At 42.4% G+C, this 19310-nt stretch overlaps 1 long non-coding RNA gene across 2 annotated transcripts; it reads left to right on the top strand.

Moving 5' to 3' along the window:
- Window positions 1–5119: 5119 nt before the first annotated feature.
- On the top strand, window positions 5120–17798 carry LOC123364418. Of its 2 annotated transcripts, none has more exons than XR_006577098.1 (4): window positions 5120–6242; window positions 8369–8543; window positions 8688–9830; window positions 17594–17798. It is a non-coding gene; the product is annotated as an uncharacterized LOC123364418 (long non-coding RNA). The 2 variants fall into 2 exon arrangements; XR_006577097.1 differs by having other exon boundaries at window positions 5121–6242; window positions 8688–9810.
- The last annotated feature ends 1512 nt before the right edge of the window (window positions 17799–19310 follow it).

The raw sequence follows: 19310 nt of genomic DNA on the forward strand, positions 1-19310 counted from the left end.
GATGGAAAGAGTAGGACTCTTCCTGTTGTTGTTTGGGAGGATATTCAGGTCCTTGTACCTGCTGTTGAGAAGAGCATACCTCTAGTTCATATATATGGGCTCTATTAGTCATAGCAAGATGAATGATCATAACTGTCTTGCAATCCTTGGAATAGGGTTTAGTATATCAAGGGCCTTATAGGTCAGTACCACAAACATGAAGTTGATGCAGCAGGGATGGGGGAGCCATTGTACGTTGCAGAGCACCAACTAATTCAAGCTGGAGGTGCTGAATGCACAGTACTGTTGCCAAGTCATTGTCCATCAGGAATAGAGTGAGTCATCATGCAAATTAAAGCAATAACAACGCCATTCTTATATAACTTTTTGTCTGTAGATCTCAAATGACTTGCCTAAGGATAGTATCATTAGTCCCATTTTATGGAGGTGGAAACTGAGGCAGAAAGTTGACGTAACTTGCTCAGAATAACACAGCAGGAATAGAAACCAAGGTCTCCTGACTCCAATCTAGTGCCCTGGATTTAGTGACTTCTATTTATTTCAGGGAACAGGGTCAAAACTGCCCATGATTTTAACAACTGGAAGGCAGAGTTGAATGGTAGAGTTTGTCAGTTTCTTGAAGCATTTCTCTCTTTTAACTAGCATCATTTCACTTGTTTCAGAGTTCATTTTGAAGCAGCTGTTCTTTATCTTGGCTGCATTTTCCTATGTGCACTGAGATAGCTGGGAGACAGTTTATGCTGGAAGGAAATACATAGAGCTGAATGTTGTCAGTGTATTCCTGGAATCACAGGCAGCATTGTCTCACAGTATTGCCTAATGGTCATACACAAATGTGAAATTAGTCTTATGAAGATGACTAAGAGGGAAGAGGTGAGGAGAATCTGAGTGAGAAACAATATGAAGGATAGACACAAGAGACCAAAAGAGGTAAGAAAGAAAAAGAGGGAGAATGCAGATAAGAGAGGACCAAGAAGTAAGGTAGGACTTGGAACTAACCAAGGTGAAGACAGATAAGTAAAGGAGTCCCCTACAGGAAATAGGATCCAGTATTACACAAAACATGAGAGAAATAATGTGGGAGGGAGGGGGGAAATTAGCAGTGGGCAGAGAGAGTGACCCACTTGAAAGTTTGAAAATATGGTCAAGATGCATGTGAACAAAATGGGGGCTATGAAGGGGAAGAGAACTCACAACCCAACATGTCCCAGGACTGTTGCTGCAGCTTGGGAGTACAGTAGTTGATGCTATGCACCCCAGCCCACTCCACCTCCATTAGAGCTGTATTATATGCAGAACTTTTGGGCTTAACCTAGTCATCCACATGCCTCATCCACAGAAATCTGAGTTTGAAATCCCAAAGTGGAAAATATTAGACAAGAGTTAGTTGTAGGAAATGTGCATTATATTAGTCTTTTCCTGTTTTAATAAGGGGATGTGGGAAGAAAGAAGTTAATAGGTTCTACTTGTGCTTCAGTGTAACAAGCAGGAACAATATTTTACTATGAGTTGGAGATGATAGTCCCTAATTTGATTGGGCGATGATGATAATAACAGGATGCTGCTTAATCACAAAAGGTTTAATTTTAACACTGTTAGCAGTAAGATAAATAATAAACAGATCATGTCAGTGGAAACCAATATTTAAAACAGAAAAAACTGGTCCCCAACTTCTTGAGAGGAATTGGGAGGAAAGCAACAAATCAAAAATAACCACCCAGGGCAAGATGTATATTTGTTGGTTTTCTTCAGTTTGAAGATTTTTTTTTATTATGACAGGTTCTAATTAAATGACAGAGTTGGTGGATGAAACTAACAGGTGCTAAATATGCAACTAATGAAAAACTTCACTCCAGAAGTGAGGAGGGACATGGGTAAATGCACTGGCTTTTTCTCTCTGGATATCTGGATTCAAATCGTGTCTGATGACAGAAAGGACAATAAATTTGATTTTTAACAGGTGAGGTGCCTCACAATAGGGTAGGATCCACTCATTGATCTACAAGTCCTAATGCCTAACAAAATTCGCTAATCAGGTGTTTACACTAAGAGTTCAAAATGGTTTCAGTGAGTCTGGTTTCTAAATGAATTTATCTGAAAAACATGGTTGTGTAACCAACATTTAAATCTATTGCAAAAGAGGATTTTTCCAACTAACATTTTCCGCAAAGGAGGAGCTAGCAGCTAATGTCAGCCAGGCCTTTGCCTCCTCAAAGCACAGGCCTCTTATAATAATATGTGCTTGGGGACTATTTAATTCACCAAAGCTGGCCAAACCCTGATGCCCCCACAATTTCTGCACTTAGGGTATGCTGCTGTGATCTTTCTGTGTTTAAGTCAAATTCAAATGGTTTTCAAACATGTTTTAAAGCCCAGCATAGAATGTTGTAAGAGGCTGTTACCCTCTCTCTGCCAGCATGCCCACACCCAGCCAGATTCTTTATATTTCTTCATATGGGCTAGGCCCCCAAGAAACATTAATCCACATCATAAAAGCCACCATGCAGTTCCAGACAACGGGCAATTTCTTCACTAAACGGCACCAGGAATGGTAAGAGCAAAAGTTATATGGATCAGGATTTAAGTTCTTTGGCAGAGCTGTGTCTGGATCCTTGATTCAGTGATATTATATTGAAATTGTAACTGCTGATAAAATTATAGAATTCTTCTGTGAACATGATTTCAGTCTATTGTGTGCTTTTAGACAAAGTGTCTTTGCTTTGAAAAGCTTTTTGGAAATGTCAAATTGTCACAGGCATTAAAAGAAATTAAAGTCAATGGCTAAAGGTCCCATTCTATATTCTTCTTCACAAATCAAATTATGAAAAAAATTTAAAAACCTACTGCGATCCAAAAATAGTATGGTCACTGTGCAAAATTTAGGGTACTCTTGTAGATACAGACAGATTAGTTTTCACTGTTTATTACTGTCTGAAAATTATACCTATGGAATATATATATATATATATATATATTCCATATTAAACATGCTACTTCCTGTATATAGAAGAGAGAAACTGCAGTCATGTGAAAAGTTATATCATGCGCCTTTCTCTCCTCACACAAACTCTTCCCATTAATTCATCTGTGGCAGAACTAGTTCTGTCATTCAAACCTCAGAGCAGCTTCAAACAATTGTCTTTTTTTAAAAAATGAAATAAACCCATAGTATCCTGAATTCTAGAGCGGTGTTTATGTTAACCTGTTAAGGTGCAGGGTTCCAAACTGTGCTCCATGAAATAAGTGCTGGTGGTCTGGTTCCAGTGTGCAAGCTCCCCTTCTATTTCTAGCTGCTAAATTTCATTTAAAGACGCTAAAACAATATGAAGGCCCAAATCCATAAAAAGACTTACATACCTAAGTCCAAAATCTAGGCATCACTGAAATTCTCAACCTCCCAGCTCAGTTGCCACCTAACTCTGGAGGTGCTTAAAATCCTCAATGCCTAAATTTTCACCAAAAAAGTCCCCAAGGTGCCTAAGTTTCTGATCCTGAGGCATGTGCACAGCACTTTGGTGTGTAGGCACTTGGGCATCTATCTCATGCCTAATTGCCAGCGTGATCCTCAAATCTGTGGGTCTCAAAATGGTAAGTGTTCTCAAAGCACATCTAACCCCACCCAAAATGGCTGAGGAGAAGACAGCAGCAACCACACCCTTCAATATAACCTCTAGCCCAGAGGTTAGAGCACTCCCTCATTGGTTGGGAAACCCTAGTTCAATTCTTCCCAGTGCCTGATTTAAATGTGAGTTATTCTCACCTCTCAAAAGAGTGCCCTAACCATGGGGCTCTGAGATATTCTGATGAGGGCCCCTCTCAGTCTTTCCTGTTGAAGCTGTTCCACTGCCTATAAATAAATATGGACTGGGGGGAGAGAGATTTTATGTAATTATGAATAAGGCTATGTTCTAGTCATGGGTATCCTAAGTCACTTTCTATGGGAGCATTTACTCTGCTTAATAATGGGTGCTGTCCTTCCTTCTGAAAAATCCATGTTAACGTTGGTCACTGACCAAAGTTCAGAATCTGCAAGCTGCGGATATCAGAATATTCTCCTTAATTCATTCACACCCTTTCTCCAGGGCTTTGGAGCAGAGCCCAGAGCTGGAGTGTGGAGCAGCTCCAAAGCAGTGGAGCTGCAGGTTTTTGCCTGGAGCTGGAGCGAAGCCGGAGCACAGCTCCAAAGCCCTGCTTTCTCCAAGTAAATATAAATCTAAAGGCTGAATTGTGAATGGCTTAGTTAACTGTCTTTCAATCAGAATTTTGCTGCCATGCAAAAAAGAGAAACTAGGATCTTTGTCTCATGGAAATTAAAGACTTTATTGGCAATCTGTGTAATGAAAACAGTCTGTAACATTACACAGGAAGGGCCTTATTCAGACACTGTATGCTGGCTTCTGTTCTGTGGAAGCCAATTAAAGTCATGGATTTGGCATCTAAACACATCCAGTCCATTCAGAAAAAAGTTTAGGTGAGCCTTGGAAAAGTTCTGAGATCTATCCCCTAGGGAATGCTGCTCTAGGATGGAGAATTTATTTTAATTATTTTCCCACAAAAATGTTAATCTTGATGCACCAAAACCAAATATTATTTTTGGAGTGTCATAAAAGTACAATACATTGCCCTTTTCAATTACACAAAGACATGGTCCCTGCCTTGAAGCTCTTTCAGTAATTCACACAGGCAGGTAACATACACACTATAACAGTTCACAGAAGGTATGGTGTGGACACTGGCAAGGAGATTTTACAACAGATATGTGTGTTTTTAAGAAATTGTTCCAAGCATAGGGAACAGCATGAAAAAAGGTATAAAACTGAGAAGGGGAAGAGAAGAGAACAGAGGGAGAAACTAGGAGGGAATGAGTAGACATGCATGGGAGGAAAAAAATGTGTACACGATCATTTCTCCAAATGTTTTATTCTGTGGACTGATTCGCAAAGGAAGAATGGACAGTTGCCCCACTACATCTAAACCAAGTAGCTAGGGGTGAAGTGTGCTTTTTATGAGGAGATTGGCACTTTCATGCTCACTATAATTTATTAAATTTCTTCCTTTGTGTCCAAGATACTGCAAGACCATGGCTACAAAAATAATTTTTGCTGCTCTTCTCTGACCTTCCTTCAAAATGGTGTCCATGTGCAGCTGTATCAAAGATTTAGTGAGACGGACTGTTACCTCACTACTCAGTGACATGATGCCTTGACTCATAGACTTTAAGGACAGAAGAGATCATCATGATCATCCAGCCTGACTCCTGCATGTTGCAAGCCAGAGAACCTCAGCCACTCACTCTGTACCAAAAGATTTTGCTTTAGCTGTTTTGAAATACTTTACAGCATCTTTAATGAAGGCTTGCAGAAAAATCTCAGAAGCGGTTTAAATATTGTAACATTACATTTCTCTGAATTGGACATAATTAAGGTGGTGACAGTGTCAGGACACTTTAGTTTGCATAAAACAGTAATTAGTTTTAAGATAAAGGCTCTAATTAAGTAAAAATTAATGTTTGTTTAAATTTAGAAAGTCCAACATGGCTGACCAAAATGGCAGAGATGAGGATGATGTAGGTAGTGGAAGATTCTAGCAAACAAAGTGGCGTCAGGAGGAGGAGCTTAAAGATAACGTTATAAGAGAGCAACAGTCACATGTAGGTACATAGAAGCAGCAAAGGTACATGTGACTAGGAGGGACTTAAAGATGACATATGAGAGCGACAAACAAAGCACATGTAGGTACATGTGACCCTGTGACATCATAAGGTTGGGGCTAAATTCTAGGAAGCTGATTGGTTGAGACCAGACGACATCATAAGGAGGGGCTGAAAAGCTGAAAGCTGATTGGCTATCTTTCAGAGCATAAACAGTATATAAGGCCGACAGCCAACAGGTTAAGAGTGTAGTGGGTTCAGCCAACAGGCTGAAACTGTAGGATGCTTCCATCAAATAAGCAGAAGTTATATGAGAAGAAGAACGGAGCTACCTGAAATGCTGCTACCTGCAAGAAAAAGTAGCTACCTGGAAAAGAAGCAGCAACCACAGAATTCTAATAGTTGCCACAGCAACGAGCAACTGCCTTCAAGCAAGCTACCTTCTCTTCAGCAACAAACTCCCAGTTAACCACTCAAGACCTGGTGGGAAGCAGTCACAGAAGCCATGACCTCCAGACAAGATTTTCACATCAGCTTGCTGTGACAGAGCAGAAGGCCCATTCTGATGAGTCACAGGGATTTTGGTACCCATGTAAATTTGATCTTCTTCCTATCTATTATTTAAAGAATGTGTGGGTCTTTCCTGCCAATAAAGCTGGATGTCTCTGTTTGAATGAGATCTCCTCTACCCATTCTGTGACAAGCCTGATCAGCCCTCACAGGATGTTAATGTAAATATTAATGTAAATAGTTAATGTTAGGTATTAAATATTAAATGTCAAATGTGAATGTTAGTGCTAAGTAAATGTCTCCTTTAAATCTGGGGTATTTATACTGGCTTCTCTTATGTGTATATAGAGGTCATGCATACTACATTGTATTAAGTACGGGATTAAAATGTAACTAAGATTAAAAGCCTTTGTGTATGCTACATTGTTTCAATGTTACATTGAAACTACTGTATTTCTTAGATGTGATAGTTGTCATATTTAGTCTGTCTTTTATGTCTTTTGTGTCTTTTATTCTGTTGTGCCATTTTAAATGTAATTCTATTGTATCTCTTCTTTGCTTTATTCTGTAACTATTTACTTCTTTAAATAATTGTTTTCAAAAAACGGCTGCTGGTGTGTGTCCTTGAGCAGAAGGCTGTATCCGTGTCCTCTCAGGGGTTAGCGAGACTAGTTTGCTCTGGAAAGCCCTCTACAGATCAGAGACAAGCCTGGTAATACTCTGCTGATTCCTTTAGGGCGGACCACACCCTTGTTTACCCTTTAGTTAAAATTTATACAAAAGCTGTAAGACCCTAAATTTTAGATGCCAATTATGGTAAACAACTCCTGTAACAGACCCATAACCTCTGTCTGAGTTACCAAAGTCCTCAAACCGTTGTTTTAATGACATCAAGTTACAGAGAATCCACCATTTACTCTAGTTTAAACCTGCAAGTGACCCATGCTGCAGAAGACGGTGAAAACCCGCCAGGGTCTCTGCCAATCTGACCAGGGGGAAAATTCCTTCCTGACCCCCAAATGTGGTGATCAGGTGGACCCTGAGCACGTCAGCCAGACACCTGGAAAAGGATTCTCTGCAGTAACTCAGAGCCCCCCCTATCTAGTGTCCCATCTCTGGACATTGAGGATATTTGCCACTAGCAGTTGCAGATGGGCCATATGCCATGTAGGGAATCTCATCATCATACCATCCCTTCCATAAATGTATCATATGGTGCCAAAAACTGCCTCAGTTTGTCCAGTTCAACCACACTGTAAAGTCCTGTTTAATTTGTTCATTTTCATTCCTAGATCTCTTTGGGCTTTATTGCTGCTCAGATTTCTCCTTCCTATGGTATATCTGTTTCAGGTCTCCACCTCCCTGCCCACCCCCTGATATATTAGTCTGCATTCCCTCACATCGCTTTCCTCCCCTCACCTACATTGAAACTCATTTTATTTTCTGCCCACATTTCTAATGTCTTTTCCTCTATTGTGACTAGTTTTTTTAGCACCTCCAATGTAGTATCATCTGCAAATGTCAGCAATGTGGCCTTTAAATAAATGTTAAATTAAGAGAGATTCTAACCATAGGTGCCGACTCCATGGGTGTTCCGGGGCTGGAGCACCCACGGGGAAAAATTGGTGGGTGCTCTGCACCCACTAGCAGCCAAGCTCCCCTCCCTGCCCCCTTATCCCAGCTCACCTCCACCTCCACCTCCCGCCCTGAGCACGCCTTCCCCGCTTCTCCTCCCAGTGCTTGCTGCTGCAAAACAGCTGTTTCGCAGCATAACAAGCTCTGGGAGGGAGAAGGAGGAGTGGGAGCTCGGCATGCTTAGGGGAGGAGGTGGGGAAAAGGTGGGGCCGGGGGGGGATTTGGGGAAGGAGTCCAATAGGGGCAGGGAAGGGATGGAGTTGGGGCAGGGACTTTGGGGAAGGGGTTGGAATGGGGGCGGGGCAGAGGTGGAGTCAGGGTGGGGCTGGGGATAGGGGTTGAGCACCCACCAGCCCCAGGAGAAGTTGGTGCCTATGATTCTAATACTAATCCATGCAATACCCCAAAATACCAATACCATCTCCAGAAATAAATGCACTGCCATTTGTCATTAGCCTTTGTCTACAGTTGTGTGTGCATATGTATTGTATTTTCAATTCATAACAGTGTGGCTCATTTGAATTCATTTTTTTTCAATGAAGATTTTGAGTCTGTATCAAATGTCTATTTTAGGATTAGTTAGGACACTGATGTCAGGAAGTTTGTCTAAAAGTGAGAGAAGGAAAAGAAGGCAACTTTACCAAGAAAAAGGAATGCAACACCATTAGTTACACAATAGCAATAAACAAGACAATGCCTTTATATGAGGATGTCAAAGCATTCTATAAACATTAATACCTGTGGTGAGGTAAGTTTTATTATTACGGAAGGGTAAACTAAGGCCCAGAGAAGTAGAGAGATTTGTCCAAATTTACATAGCATGTCACTGGCAGAGCTAGGAAAAGAATTTAGCAGTACTAACTCCCTACTTCATATTCTGTCTCAACAATAGCTCTGCCAGGAAAAAACAGTAAGACGTGAACCCACTAGTTACAAGAACTCTACCACTGAAATGAAATAATTCAACCCAGCTAAGAAAGAGCTCCCTTAATGGCTAGAGATGCTGAATCAGTCATACCTGACTTTGTGGAAGATACTATCAAAGCAACACTTATACATTTCAGTGGGGCTGCAAGAAAAAAGGAGTTTAGATAGATCTGTGAGCTGAATAAAGAGGAATATTCAAATCTGGTTGGCTACAAAATTTGCTGGTTCGAGCTACTGCCAGATTATCTAGTGCAATACTTTGAGAGACAGTCATTTGGGAATGAGTTGCTAAATTATAGAACAAGTTGTCAGAATATCTATGACATGCTACAGTCTCCTAAATTCATTTTGTATCTCACTTTCCTGAATTGGGTTTTGCAACTACTTGCAGCAATGAATTTGACACTGCAGAAAGAGAACTCTGATCTGTACAATGCATACTGCTCTCTGGAGCAGCCTTTAAACGAGGATTCTACGCTGGAATCTTTCATATCTCCAAGCAACCTGTCAATCACTAGTGCCAAGGTCACAGAGATGCTCAGGGAGTGTGAAGAGCAGCACTACTAGCCAGAAACGGAGATTGCTCAGATAAAAGCAACGTTCATCGAATATGCAAAGAAACTTGAACAGGCATTCAAGGCCAGGTTTCCTGAAAAAGACTTGGTGAAGTTCATGCTTTACTTGGACCCCTGCAACCAAAAGCCATTACTCTCAGAAATTCGAAAGCTTTCAGCAAAATTTACAAAGCACATTGACTCCAGCAAGGTTGAAATTCAGTATACATTGTACTGTGAGGATGACACAGTCAAGACACTTTTCAACTCAGACCACTGTGGCAGTAATGTTATCAAATTATGGTGTCTTTTGTTTAAGTCAAGTGAGAGTGAATACAGTGACCTGGCAAGGCTTTCACTTCTTTTACTGACACTGAACCCAGACACATGTTGCTGTGAACGAGGCTTCAGCTGCATGAACTCAATCAAAACATCCACAAGGAATCGCCTTGAGAACTGTCAGGTTGATGGCTTTCTAGGTATTTCGACTTCAACAAAGAACACAAAGGACTTCAGTGTAGCTGTGGCGGCAAGGTACATTCAAAAACACTAAAGTGAGTTGAATTTATTAATGATAGTAATTTTTATTATTACTAGCTAGCTAGCTAAGATATTGGTTTTTTTCAGTGTGGAAAATTGTGCACTATTTTACGGGTTGATTGACTGAATGACCTAACCCCCCCAGTGTCCATCACTAAGTATGGTAATTTTGTCAAGTGTCCATCATGCAACATGGTGGTGCCGAACCCTGAGGACTGTGCTAAGGGATTTATGTTTTGACTTATGTTTAGACTTATTGTATCAGGGGATACTGGTGACTGCTACAGACTACAGATTAGGGACCGAATGGCTAGGCAGCAGTTCTGCAGAAAAGAACCTAGGGGTTACAGTGGACGAGAAGCTGGATATGAGTCAACAGTGTGCCCTTGTTGCCAAGAAGGCTAATGGCATTTTGGGCTGTATAAGTAGGGGCATTGCCAGAAGATCGAGGGACATAATCATTCCCCGTTATTCAACATTGGTGAGGCCTCATCTGGAGTACTGTGTCCAGTTTTGGGCCCCACACTACAGGAAGGATGTGGAAAAATTGGAAAGAGTCCAGGGGAGGGCAACAAAAATGATTAGTGGGCTGGAGCACATGACTTATGAGGAGAGGCTGAGGGAACTGGGATTGTTTGGTCTGCAGAAGAGAAGAATGAGGGGGGATTTGATAGCTGCTTTCAACTACCTGAAAGGGGGTTCCAAAGAGGATGGATCTAGATTGTTCTGAGTTGTACCAGATGACAGAACAAGGAATAATGGTTTCAAATTGCAGTGGGGAAGGTTTAGGTTGGATATTAGGAGAAACTTTTTCACTAGGAGGGTGGTGAAGCACTGAAATGGGTTACCTAGGGAGGTTGTGGAATCTCCTTCCTGAGAGGTTTTTAAGGTCAGGCTTGACAAAGCCATGGTTGAAATGATTTAGTTGGGGATTGGTCCTGCTTTGAGCAGGGAGTTGGACTAGATGACCTCCTGAGGTCCCTTCCAACCCTGATATTCTATGATTCTATGACACTTAATAAAGAAAATACTTTGTTTTGGAAGAAGAATGCCTGGGTTTTCATCAATTTTATTGGAAAGCCATATCCATGTCCTTCCAAGGGTAGCAGGTCTAAGCTGTACTGAGAAGTTTTTCCCAAAAGTCTTTTCCTGAAAAACCCTGGCAATTTATCTAGGCTAGGCCCCTTTTCACCTTGTAAAAACAGATAAATGAGTCAACTAAAGGAAACTTATGATAAACACAGGTAGGGCAATAGGAATCTGTTCTGGGGTGGTCAGTGTGTACCAATACTGCAACATGGTATTTTTCATGCAGTCTGTGTAGTCTCTTGGCCATTTGAATGTATGAAATTTAAGTTCAATACAATTGTGCCTTGCTACCTATTATATACTGTAATGCTTTTTCTTGCTTTATTGAAATTTACTTCAAATTACCTAATTTTCTCTCAATAAATAAGATTTTGGGTATGTCTACACTATGAAACTAGGTTGATTTTATAGAAGTCAATCTTTAGAAAGTGATTTTATACAGTCGATTATGTATGTCCCCACTAAGTGCATTAAGTTGGTGGAGTGCATCCTCAGTACCATGGCTAGCATCGACTTATGTAGCAGTGCACTGTGGGTAGCTATCCCACAGTCCCCGAACTCTCCACTTCCCATTGGAATTCTGGGTTAAGCTCCCAATGCCTGATGGGGCAAAAACATTGTCATGGGTGGTTTTGGATACATGTCGTCAGTCTCCCCTCCCTCCCTCCATGAAAGCAACGGCAGACAATCGTTTTGCAATTTTTTCCTGGGTTACCCGTGCAGACGCCATAGCATGGCAAGCATGGAGCCCACTCAGCTCACTGCTGCTCTTGTGAACATTGTAAACACCTCACACGTTATTCTGCAATATATGCAGAACCTGGCTAGGAGCCACCAGTACGAGGACGATTGTGAGGGGGACATGCCCACAGACATTCCTGAAAGCATGGGATATGATAATTGGGACATTATGGTGGCAGTGGGGCAGTTTGATACAGTGGAATGCCGATTCTGGGCCCGGCAAACAAGCACAGACTGGTGGGACTGCATAGTGTTGCAGGTATGGGATGATTCCCAGTAGCTGTGAAACTTTCGCATGTATAAGTCCACTTTCCTGGAACCTTGTGAGTTGCTTTCTCCCATCCTGGCTCTTAATGGTGATGGAATAATAGGAATCGATGTATTGAAGAATCTTAGGTTAATAATAGATTTGGTAAATAAGGTATTATGGGAAATGCCATCTAATAAAATAAATGTTTTAGATCAACCAATTGTTATTGAAGCAGGATATAGATTAGCTGCTATAAAAGCCAATGAGGAAATAAAATGGCCTGATTGGCCAGCAGAAGTATTGGAAATTGCACAAAAGTATAAAGAGGTCTGTACTACTACCAAGGCAGAATGTGGAAAAATTGAGGGGGAAGTATTAATTACTGGAACTGATTCCCCACCTCAAAGACAATATAAATATCCTAAGGAAGCAGAACCTAGTTTAATGAAAACTATTCAAGGTCTTTTAGAGCAAGAAGTTACAGTTGAACAACAGAGTACAAATAATGCAGCTATTTGGCCAGTTTTAAAGGCAGATGGTAAAACTTGGAGATTAACCATCGATCTTAGGCCACTAAATAAAGTAACTCCAATGACTACTCCAGTGGGATCAAAATATCCAGAAGTGATTGCTTCCATTATGGGAGGAGCATGGTGGTTTACAGTCCTAGATTTAGCAAATGCATTCTTTGCTATACCTTTACAACCAGATTCTTGGTATAAATTTGCCTTTAAATTCCAAGGACGACAGTTCAGTTTCATAAATCCTGTTATGAAATCCCACAAGGATTTCATAACAGCCCTGCTATATGCCATATGGATGTAAATAAGATGTGGGATAAAATGCCTAATAAGGATAGCATCATATTGTACGTAGATTATATCTTTATTAGTACAAAAACTAGGGAAGAAAACTTAGAAATATTAGATCAAGTTTTACAAAAGATAAAGGAAACAGGGTTTAAGGTTAGTCCAGAGAAGGGTCAAATATGCCAACAGTAAGCAGGCTACCTAGGAGTAACATTAGGACAAGAAGGACGATCAACAGATAAAGAAAGGTTAGAATTATTGCAAAAATTACCAACCCCAACAGATATATCTACTGTAAGGTCATTTTTAGGAATGACAAATTTCTCTAGCGATTTTATAGAAAGTTATGCACAAAAAAGCCAGCTCGCTGTATAAGCTATTAAAGAAGGGTAATAACTGGGAATGGGGATTAGAACAGCAGGAAGCTTTCACTCAACTTAAGAAAGCATTAGCGCAAGCCCCAGCTTTAGCATACCCAAAAGTAGGACAACCTTTTGTGCTCCATTTGGCTACTGCTAGCACTGGAGTGAGTGCTGTATTAACCATGATAAAGATCCTCGACCAGTGGCATACACTTCTAAGATTCCGAATGAAGTAGAACAGGGATTCAATCCTTGTGAGGTATTAGCCTTGGTTTGGGCTTTGCAACATTGGGAGTATTTAGTAAGATTATCCCCCATGCTTCTGAAAACTTCCCACTCACCAATATGTAAAATATGTATTAACAGGAAAAATCAATGATGGACATGTTTCTAGTCCTAGATTAGCAAAATGGACATTAGCCTTGCTAAATAAAAATGTAACAATGGAAAATGTCCCAAGTTTATCACTAGTTCCTTATGATTTTATAATTGAAGTGGAACAGCATGAATGTCCCTTACCAGAAATTCCTCCTAAAGGACATATATTATTCAAAGGTGGAGCAATGTGAGCGAGATTATAGATACAATAGACGTAATTTGGTTTGTGGATGGTTCTAGCTTTTACGAGGAAGGCAAGGCAAATACAGGATATGCAGCAGTAAGAATATCTGATGAAAAGGTTTAAGGGACAGTGCTTACCTCATTCAGCACAAGCTGCTGAAATTGTAGCTGCAGCAGTAGCATTGGAAAATACACCAACAGATAAAACTGTGGCTGTTTTCATAGACTCTGAATGGGTACTGAGAGCTATAGTAGATTGGATGCCTCAGTGGCAAAAGAGGGGTATAAAATTAGCAGATGGTAAACCCATCACTCATGCTAAAAAACTAGCTTATTTATGGGATTTAGCACAACAAAGAACACAGCGTGTACTAGTGGGCAGGTAAAAGTCCATAGGAAGAATGTTGAAGAAGCTCAATGGAATGAGAAGGCAGATGAACAGGCTAAAGAAGGAGTCAAGGAGGGGATAGTATGGCAGCCACAATTCCAATCGGCCCCAATAGCTAAAATAGAGCAGATCGATTTAGTAGCTTTACAAAGAAAATATCCTGAAATAAAAAAGTTGGTGTTGAAAGAAAAACACCAGGGATGGAAAATTTGGCAGCACGAAACAGGATTGGTATTAGCTACTAAAAACAGATAATATGTCTGTGTGGGTGGTTCCAATGGAAATTAGATCTGAAATGATCTCTCTAGTTCATGATAATTGGCATTTAGGAATAGATAAGACTCTCAGTATGCTTCAAATGGCAGGATGGTGGCCAAATATGAGGACAGATATAGAGCAAAATTTGTGAACAATTGTTTACCCTGTGCAGCAAATAATGCAGATAATATAATAATAAAAGGACTATTAGGACACCAGAGAATAGAGGATTCATTGGCTAGGTTGCAAATTGATTTTATTGGCCCACTGGCAAAAACTGCAAAGGGAAATCAATATTGTTTGGTGATAGTGGATCCTTTTACTAAGTGGGTAGAGGCAATTCCTATAAGAAATAATACTGCATTAACCACAGTTAAGGTTTTGGTGGATCATGTTATTACAAGATGGGGTATCCCTAAAGAAATGGATTTAGTTCAGGGACCACATTTTATAGGAGAAATTACAAAGGGATTATGCCAAACTTTTGGCATTTAGCAGAGACTGCATATAGCTGGACATCCCCAAAGTTCAGGGCAAGCAGAAAGAACTAATAGGACATTAAAAACAGCCCTAAGAAAGGTGGTAAATCAACAGGGTAAAGACTGGGATCAGAAACTGCCTCTAATATTAATGACTATCAGGGGAACAATAGCATCATGTAGTGTAACTCTGTTTAAAGCTATGACTGGGAGAGATATGAGACTACCTGAGCAATAGTGGGTAATTGGAACACTCTCAGATGAACTAAAACCTAAGATATTAACAGGCCAATGGTAATGCAACAATTCCTAAAATCCATTGCTGAAACGCATAAACAGGTAGCAAGTGCACTTAAGGTTAATGTTCAACAAATGGATAAGAAGATGGGACCAATCCTGCACCCACGGGAATGGCAGATAGGCGATATGGTCATGTACAGACAAATAAAAGAAAAAGACCATGTGCTTACCCCTATATGGATAGGACCAGTTAGAATAGTTAATAAAGCAAGTCCCACAGTGTATCAATTAGACAACCGACAAGGGAAAAGTGTGAAAATGGTTTAATTCATCACAGTTGAAAAGAAGGCAGGAGGAACTAAAATAGTAATAATTATATTTCTCTTATCATAGGGACAGGAAAAGGATAAAATAGGGGAAAATACAGAGAGATGCAGAAGGAAGAAATGCAGAATGAAATATGGAATGAGGAGACTTGGTATTCACCTCCAAATTGGACAGAGCAAGATTTAGATGAATTCTTGGAGAGTTTACCTATAGTGGAACCAATTAATCAAAATTTGAGGGTAGACCAAGCATCCCAAACCATAGCACCAGTTTACCAATTGAAGGAACAACCACCGCAAGTTATAGTTTCTTTATTAAAAGATCACAATGGAAGACCAATAGTTCAGATTAACATAAATGGTGGAAAAATCTATCAATTATGCTCCATAGCTACAGAAGCAGCAAAGAATCCTGTGGCACCTTATAGACTAACAGACGTTTTGCGGCATGAGCTTTCGTGGGTGAATACCCACTTCTTCACTTGCATCTGAAGAAGTGGGTATTCACCCACGAAAGCTCATGCTGCAAAACGTCTGTTAGTCTATAAGGTGCCACAGGATTCTTTGCTGCTTCTACAGAACCAGACTAACACGGCTACCCCTCTGATACTTGACACCATAGCTACAGGATCATCATACTCCCAATGGGAGCTGTGGGAAGTGGTGCGGGCCACAGGGACGTGCTGGCTGCCGCTTCCCGCAGCTCTGATTGGCTGGGAAGAGTGAAACGCAGCCAGTGAGAGCTGCAGGGGGCCATGCCTGTGGACGTCAACGTCAGCAAAATGTCTCGTGGACCACAGTCAGATTACCCTGATGGGCTGCATGCAGCCCATGAGCCATAGGTTGCCCACCACTGTATTAAATGGATAGATAATGTAAGATTTGGTTTGGCAAACATGGGAGTCAACTGTAGAGGACTCACTGTAATAGATCTTATAAAAAATTGGAATTGTATGATTGATATAAATACAGAGGTATTGTGGAATGTGATTCGAGTAGGAAAAATTAATAAAGTTTAATTAGGTAGTAAATAAGTGTTAAGTTTAGTAATAATAGTAACTATAGTTATAGAGTAAGTTTAATGATCGCAGTAATTATAGAAATAAGTAAAGATGATGTAGCCAATAAGATAGATAAATTCAACAACAGTACTAAAAGTGAAAGTAAGAGATAGCATAATTACATAAGTTAAAAATAAGAATAATCACATTTTGTTTTAAATAAATAGGGAAAAAGGAAAGTAGCAATTAAGAGAAAGAGAGAGAGAGGTAGAAAAAAAGGGAAAAAGAAAGTGAGAAAGATAAAATGGCAGAGAGTGGTTCAACAACCTTCCCAACCTGGACGAAGAAAAAATGATGGACTTGCTAGAGATGCCTGAGGAGGAGTTAGAAAACCTGAAAATGATATAGAAGAAGAGGAAGAAAGTGAGGATAGATGAGGGATCAGAGGAAGAAGAAGAGGCCATCCCAATGATCTTGTAACTATTGTTCCTGGATCTTAACAGGAGACCGTTGGTCCAAATCATACTAAATAACCAGGACATAAGAGTGGGATTGTTATGCCACCTAGATACTGGATCCACTCTGTCTATACTAAATGTGGATATAAATATAAATAATGATTTCATGTCATATCAATCAGGGGATATGTGTATGGCTAATGGGGTGGGAGGACAGTTCCCCATCCCTATAAGCAGACCAATGTCCATCAGTATAGGCCAATGATCCATAATCTCTTGATTCAGCCTTATGCACCGGGGAATTGAGGGATATGGAATCATAGGAGTGGATGTACTTGGGGCATTAAATTGTTTTATTGATTTAAATCGGGCATTATTGAATACAGAATAATGTTTTTATTGTTTGTTATTATAGTTAGAAAAAAGACTGTCAATGTTAAGGAAAATATTTAATATAATAATTAGTAATAATAAGGGTAAGTGTTAATTAGAATTATAAGAGTATAAGGATAGTAGTAATTAAAGAAGCTTTTTCATGTGTATTAAATTTTAATTTGGGAAAATGGACAGTTAATATTAAGATAATGATTAACTGTTAGAATAAGGATAATATAGATTAGAGGCATAAATTAGAAATAAAAATTGTTGGACATTCAGATAAGTATAATAGTAGAAATATGCTGAATAATATACAGTTTGTGGAAAAGAAAGCTTTATGTTTTAATTACAATTAAAAGGTTTTTACAGTTTGTTAAAATCAAACTATGAATTTGTGTTATAAAAGAGAAAGGGTCTTTTGTTATTTCTATTTTCAGATAAAGCAAAGCCAGATTGTAAAAGAGGCAGTTCCATTCCTCTTGGGTCTTCTCGGTATTTGTGTCTACAGGATTCTGCTATGGTGGTGCGAATTTGGAGAAAACACCGACATTATGATGGGCCAAGTCCTATACCAATAATGAAGCTGTTGTCAATAATATTAAGGAATGTGTCTTGACAATTCCAAAAATAGAGAATAAACCAAGGGTGGTAAAAGTAATAATGGGACCTGTCCAAATTATAGAATTCATTGCGCAATATTATATGGGTAGAACGCTTTTTACTGATGATGCCCATAAATATGATATTTTATTTGATGCTCAAGGAAAAATCACCACAACCAGTGATGAGCTGCCAAATTTTTAACAACCGGTTCCCTCCTCCCTCCAAAATTTTAACAACGGGTTCCCTCCTTCCCCCCCCTCGGGGGGGGGGTCGTGCCCCATCCAACCCCTCATGTTCCTCGACACACACACTCCGAGACCCCTGACCCATCCCCCCCTTCCCTGTCCCCTGACTGCCCCTTGCCGCGCCACCCAACCCCTCCTCTCATTCTCAATGGCCCCCCAGAACCCCTACCCCATACAACTACCCCTTCTCTCTGTCCCTGAGTGCCCCCACCACTTCATCCAACCATGCTCTTTCCTGACTGCTCCCCGGGACCCTTGCCCCCATTCAATCCCCCTGTTCCCTGCCCTCTAACCCCCCCACCCCCAAACTCCCCTACCCTCTCTCCAACACCCCCTCCCTGCCCCCTTACCGCGCTGCCTGGACGTGGCTGGGCCGGGACAGGAGTCGCGCGGCCGGAGCCGGAGGATGCGGAGGGAGCCCGGCGGCCGGAGCCAGGTGGCTGGCCGGGTGGAGCCAGGGAGGGCTGCGGCCAGAGCTGGAGCCGGGCAGCCGGGGCCGCCGCCACGCCCAGACCCATGCTGCCGGAGCCCGGCCCCCTGGCAAAACAGCAGGGGCGGCTGGAGCCACGGGGCCAGGCCGGGCTGGAGGTGGGGGGCCGTGTCCAGAGCCGAGCATCCCGGTAGGTGGGGGCACGGCAGGGCTGGGGGGGGGGTGCGGCCGGAGCCGGGCGGCCGGGGAGAGGTTCGGGGGGGGGGGTCGGGGACGCGGGGCCGTGCCGCAGCCGGTGAGGGTCGGGCGGGGACCCGGGGATGGGGGGGGCCGGGCAGGGTTGCAGCCGGGAACGCGGGGGGGACGGACGCGGCCAGGGAGGGTCGGGCGGGGACCCGGGGCCGGGGGGGCCGAGTGGCCGGGCAGGGTCGTGGCCGGGAACGCGGGGGGGGGGAGTGGCCAGGGAGGGTCGGGCGGGGACCCGGGGAGGGGTTCGGGGGGAGTCGGGGACGCGGGGCCGAGGAGGGTCGCGGCCGGGGATGGGGGGGGGACGCGGGGCCGTGCCGCAACCGGTGAGGGTCGGGCAGGGACCCGGGGCCGGGGGGGACCGGGCAGGGTCGCAGCCGGGAACGCGGGGCCAGGAACGCGGGGGGGGGACCCGGGGCCGGGGGGGCCGTTGGGCCGGGCAGGGTCGCGGCCGGGAACGCGGGGCCGGGAACGCGGCCAGGGAGGGTCGGCCGGGGACCCGGGGCCGGGGGGCCGGGCAGGGTCGCGGCCGGGGAGGCGGGGACGGGCCGCGGCCAGGGACTGGCTGGGGCACACGCCCCCCCGCCCCCAGTTTCCTACCTCAGCGTCGTCTTCCTGGGCCGGGGAAGC

The sequence above is a fragment of the Mauremys mutica genome, chromosome 2 (assembly GCF_020497125.1).
Source record: "Mauremys mutica isolate MM-2020 ecotype Southern chromosome 2, ASM2049712v1, whole genome shotgun sequence".
NCBI lineage: Eukaryota > Metazoa > Chordata > Testudines > Geoemydidae > Mauremys > Mauremys mutica.